The sequence below is a fragment of the Cherax quadricarinatus genome, unplaced genomic scaffold (genome assembly GCF_038502225.1).
Source record: "Cherax quadricarinatus isolate ZL_2023a unplaced genomic scaffold, ASM3850222v1 Contig2372, whole genome shotgun sequence".
NCBI classification, from domain to species: domain Eukaryota; kingdom Metazoa; phylum Arthropoda; class Malacostraca; order Decapoda; family Parastacidae; genus Cherax; species Cherax quadricarinatus.
In genome coordinates, this window is record NW_027197398.1 from 16,796 (window position 1) to 23,283 (window position 6,488).

The window sequence follows — 6,488 nt, forward strand, 5'->3', positions numbered from 1 at the left end:
ATCTCTTCTCAACCATCAACCTCCACAAACATCTCTCCTCCACCATCAACCTCCGCAAACATCTCTCCTCCACCATCAACCTCTGCAAACATCTCTTCTCAACCATCAACCTCCACAAACATCTCTCCTCCACCATCAACCTCCACAAGCATCTCTCCTCCACCATCAACCTCTGCAAACATCTCTTCTCAACCATCAACCTCCACAAACATCTCTCCTCCACCATCAACCTCCGCAAACATCTCTTCTCCACCATCAACCTCCGCAAACATCTCTTCTCCACCATCAACCTCCACAAACATCTCTCCTCCACCATCAACCTCTGCAAACATCTCTTCTCCACCATCAACCTCCACAAACATCTCTTCTCCACCATCAACCTCCACAAACATCTCTTCTCCACCATCAACCTCCGCAAACATCTCTTCTCCACCATCAACCTCCGCAAACATCTCTTCTCCACCATCAACCTCCACAAACATCTCTCCTCCACCATCAACCTCTGCAAACATCTCTTCTCCACCATCAACCTCCACAAACATCTCTCCTCCACCATCAACCTCTGCAAACATCTCTTCTCCACCATCAACCTCCACAAACATCTCTCCTCCACCATCAACCTCTGCAAACATCTCTTCTCCACCATCAACCTCCACAAACATCTCTCCTCCACCATCAACCTCTGCAAACATCTCTTCTCCACCATCAACCTCCACAAACATCTCTCCTCCACCATCAACCTCTGCAAACATCTCTTCTCCACCATCAACCTCCACAAACATCTCTCCTCCACCATCAACCTCTGCAAACATCTCTTCTCCACCATCAACCTCCACAAACATCTCTCCTCCACCATCAACCTCTGCAAACATCTCTTCTCCACCATCAACCTCCACAAACATCTCTCCTCCACCATCAACCTCTGCAAACATCTCTTCTCCACCATCAACCTCCACAAACATCTCTCCTCCACCATCAACCTCTGCAAACATCTCTTCTCCACCATCAACCTCCACAAACATCTCTCCTCCACCATCAACCTCCACAAACATCTCTTCTCCACCATCAACCTCCACAAACATCTCTCCTCCACCATCAACCTCCGCAAACATCTCTTCTCAACCATCAACCTCCACAAACATCTCTCCTCCACCATCAACCTCCGCAAACATCTCTTCTCAACCATCAACCTCCACAAACATCTCTCCTCCACCATCAACCTCCACAAACATCTCTTCTCCACCATCAACCTCCACAAACATCTCTCCTCCACCATCAACCTCCGCAAACATCTCTTCTCAACCATCAACCTCCACAAACATCTCTCCTCCACCATCAACCTCCACAAACATCTCTTCTCCACCATCAACCTCCACAAACATCTCTTCTCCACCATCAACCTCTGCAAGCGTCTCTTCGCCAAGGTAAATTTTGTAGTACTACATACACCAGTTTATTTCTTTACATTATGTTTTCCTTATGAAACTACGTAGTGATCTAATGCAGTTAGCCTTCACAAACACTCCATTTTCTCTTATAATAAGAGCATGGGAAGATACTGTAATCAGTGGGAGAGTAAATGGCGGATGCTGCCGCCGCTGCATCTTCCTCTTCCTCTGAAGCAAGTTCCTCAGCTGTGGCCTGTTGCTGTTCCAGATGAAGCTCTGTAGTGGCTAGCTCTTCCCTGTGGTCCTCCACCAACTCTTCCACATCCTTGCCATTCACCTCCAACCCCATGGACTTGCCCAATGCCACAACCGAGTCCACAACAGGCAGAGGGTCAGCAGGGTCAGGGTCAGCCTCAAAATCCCTCTGGACAACACATTGTGGCCACAATTGTCTCCAAGCAGAGTTCCAAGTCATGGAAGTCACTCCCTCCCAACCCTTACCATAAGGCTTATGCAATGGAGGAAACTGAAGTGATTCCTCCAAACTCTCTAAAAGTCAACTGAGTGTCTGAGGTCACTTCAAAGCACCTTTTAAACACTGCTCTGGTGTAGAGTTTTTTGAAGTTAGAAATGACCTGCTGGTCCATGAGCTGGAGGAGAGGAGTGGTGTCAGGAGGCAAGAACTTCACTGTTATAAAACTGAAGTCCCTAGACAATAGGTCTTCCAAGTTTGGATGATGAGCAGGAGCACTGTCCATTACCAGAAGGCACTTGAGTGGCAAATTATTTTCCATGAGGTATTTTTTCACTGGGGCCAAACATTTCGTGGGCCCACTCTTTGAAAATTTGCCTCATGACCCATGCCTTATTATTTGCTTTCCACAAGACACAATTTATTCTTGATGACATTGTTTTTCTTGAACACTGGGATTTTCTGAGTGATACACCAGTAAAGGCTTCACTTTAAAATCCCCACTTGCGTTAGCACAGGACAAAAGCGTTAGCCTGTCTTTCATAGGCTTGTGTCCTGGCAGTGCCTTTTTCTCCTGAGTAATATAGGTCCTCTTTGGCATTTTCTTCCAAAACGGGCCTGTTTTGTCACAAATGAACACTTGTTGGGGTTTGAATTTTTCAGTCTCTATGTACCCCTTAAAATCATGCACAAATTTTTCAGCTGCCCGTTTGTCTGAACTGGCTGCCTCACCATGCCTCACAACACTGTCTATGCCACTACGCTTCTTAAATCTGTCAAACCAGCCTCTGCTGGCCTTAAATTCACTAAAATCAACACTGGTTCCAGGGACTTTCCTTATAAGATCGGCATGCAACTGCCTTGCCTTCTCACAAATGACTGACTCTGAAACTACTATCACTCGCTATCTGTTTATTGTTGATCCACACCACCAACAACTTCTCCATCTCTTCGACTGTTTCTGATCTATTTTTGGATAACATGTCAACACTTTTGGCAACATAGCTTCCTTCAGTTCTTTTCTCTTCGCCAGGATAGAAGTGATAGTTGATTTGTTTTTGCCGTAAATCCTGAAAAGCTCCCTCACACGAACGCCACTCTCGTATTTTTCTACTATCTCCTTCTTCAATGCTATGGTGTTCCTCACTTTCTTTACCAGAGGGCTGCCACTAGGAAGTTTCTTTGGGCCCATGATGGCTTATTTCACAGTCACAATTAACCTTTAAACTGTCCAAACATAGATCTACGTTCACTCGCGTGGCGCCCCGAATATTTTGAAAAATAAAAAAATTGTTTTTTTCTTTTAAAGTGAAGAGCACATTTTTCTACATGTTATAGGATTAAAAAAAATTTTTAGGGTGAGTACTTACCGAGATATAAGGCCATGAAGTTGGCTCTGGATGCTCACCTGTTGGCAACTTCAACTCCTGCCGCTTGCAGAAGTGTTGCCAATATACCTTTTTTTCTCATTTTTATTTTAATTTATATATTTTTTATGTTCTGATAATTACAATTTATAACAGTTCTTGTAATTTCATAGCCAATCTTTGTTCAGACACTAATATTAGGTACTGAAATAGTGCTCAAATAGTCACAATCACATTGACAGGTGAACATTTACACCTGCCTGGGTTATTTACTATTGTCTAGAAATATATACAAAGTATTTATAGGTCATAGATCCCAGCAATGTTTTAGATATCCTGGCATATACCTTGAAGCATGGTGTTATGAAAGGTATCCCTATACTGTTGACAGCCTAGTGACATCTGATAAATGCCCACTGCTCCAGCTAACCCTCGCTCTATTTATCACTGTTACACACAAACATGTCTTGTCTCTCTGTCTATCTTCCTATCTGCCTGTCTATCTGCCTGCCTGTCTGTCTGTCTCTGCTTATCTGTCTTTCTGTCTGCCTGGAGTATATGTATATCGCACTCCTTGAAGAATCGTGTTATGGCATTTGTTATCAGCTTGGTGACATTTGATAAATGGGAGCTCGGGGAACCCAGGCTTTATTTGTTTTCACTGATACACACAAACATGTTTCTGTCTGTCTGTCTGTCTATCTCTCTGTCTATCTATCTTTGCCTGGAATTTTTGGATTATCCTAGGTAATTTACACTATGTACAATAACTGTACTTATGTGTACCTGTGAGACAGATATATAGATAGACAGAGATATAGATAGACAGAGATAAAGACAGATCGAGATATAGAGAGAGAAACAGCCAGAGAGAGCCAAAGCCAGACAGCCAGACGGCCAGCCTGCTGAATACATAAGAACATAAGAAAGAAGGAACACTGCAGCAGGTCTACTGGCCCATGCAAGGCAAATACATGTCACCTTCCCCCACCCCCCCAGCTTAGACCTATGACCCACCTAGTCAGGTCACACCCATTGAAGGAAGGAGCATGACATCAGACCTTGTAGCACAAGCTAGTCAGATCCAACTCGCACCCACCCACACTCACTCATGTATTTATCTAACCTGTTTTTACTTTCCTCTTAAAATTGGAGTGTTAATGCGACATGGCATCAGTGAATCCCCGGTGTTTGCCACGCTATTTGCTCTAGCTGGCGCTCAATTGAACTGCTGCTCCCACAAGGTACTAAGTCCTCCCAGATTTTTTTAATAGTGCACACACTGAGTGCACAGACCCATTCTTTAATGTCTAGGCGACTCAAGCCTATTGTGCCAAATCTGAAGGAATGAAAAATAAAACGTTGACCTACGTTTGGAGCGCTATGCGTGCAAACATAGATCTACATTTGGACAGTTTGAGGGTCAATGAAGAAGCACTAAACACAATGAATTTATTGCGAAATGTTTGGAGGAGTGTGCAGGGTAATGTTCACTCAAGGATAAACAATGCTAGACTGGATCATGACACCTGCGCGGGGAGGCAGACCAGATTGTGCAGTTGGCGTACCAGAACTGTCCGCCTGCAACAGCCAAAACTCGGGGCAAAATTTGGCCGAAAAAAGCGATCAAAACGAAGTGGCCGATACTCAGGGCGGCCGAAACTCAGGGTTCCACTGTATAAGTTTTTTAAGGCACAGGTACATACATGTATAAGTATAATTATCAGTAGTATCTCAGTACTATCTCAAGTCATACCTTGCTCACTGAGTTTAATCATTTCTAACTTTGCAATTTAAGTAAGAGCTTTACAACAACTCTCTCTATCAAAACTACTCTTAGATGCCATTGTAACACAAAAAAAACTGTATAATATAAAATACATAATAACTATAAAACACTTAAAACTTTGGACACCTACCAGACAGTATCAGGGGAGACATGGAGCTCACTGAGGATGCAAACAAATTGAGAAAAGGAAAATGATGTGCGGATGCCCTGCCGGGAGCTCAGGCCGTGATAGTGAATCAGGAGCCATATACATGTATACAAATTTTTGGGTATAATTTGAAATGTCTGTATTAGTGAAGCACCAAGAAGCAAAGTGCCATACACCAGTGCCCTCCTGTACTAATATCTGTTGTACTTGAGTGGGGGCACTAACTGTGCCTACACTCCAACAAGGCTCCAAGGAGATGGAGCACCTTTGTCATTACCTGCCAATTTTTTCCTTTTTCTTACATTAAAAAATCTCTTTCTATTGAGTGGTTGTAATAGCCCTGGTTAGTTTCCCAAGGTTTGTGGGATCTGTACCTTCTGGTCCCTTTCAAATGGTGTGCCTGACAGTTTGTGGTGTAACATTATTTTTCATGGACTGATGAAAAAGTTTACAGGCTGAAGGACATACTCCTTTGGTCATGAGGTAACAGCATTTTTTGGGGATGGTCAAAGCTGTACATCCCATTTGTTTTTCCCAGATATTCCATGACTACAGGCATCCCAGACATAGAACCTGCACGAATTCGTTTTCTGTTGGCTAGGATTTGTGATGCTGGGTTCCCACTAGTGAAGTTTGTGGATCTGACCCCAGACTATCTTCAGCACCTGTACCAGCATCACTACCACCACCAGTTATTTCTAGTAATGTATCCACATTGTTCCCCCCGAAACATCTGCACTTTTGACACTGCCAGCTGAAGTGCTATTTTGTATTTCTAGATCTTGTATGTCTATGTCTGTGCTTGTTTCTTCAGAAATACCAGGACCATTTGGTACACTGACTCACATTTCTAGATCTATACAGGCACTGTCTTCCAAGGCAGCCCCAGCTGGAATACTGTCTTGCATCATTAGGTCTGTCCTCCTTCCAAGCTTTGTAAGTGAAATAACTATTCTTAATCCAAGCTTTATAAGTGCAACAAATGTCCTTCTATCCAAGCTGTATAAGTGCAATAAATGATTCTTGCAATTCATGAAATTTTATGGAAAATAGATATACTCAATACACCGAGAGAGACAGTCTACACATCATCTTACAATGAGAGACTACACATCATCTTACACTGAGAGACTACATATCATCTTACACTGAGAGACTACATATCATCTTACACTGAGAGACTACATATCATCTTACATTGAGAGACTACATATCATCTTACACTGAGAGACTACACATCATCTTACATTGAGAGACTACATATCATCTTACACTGAGAGACTACACATCATCTTACACTGAGAGACTACACATCATCTTACAT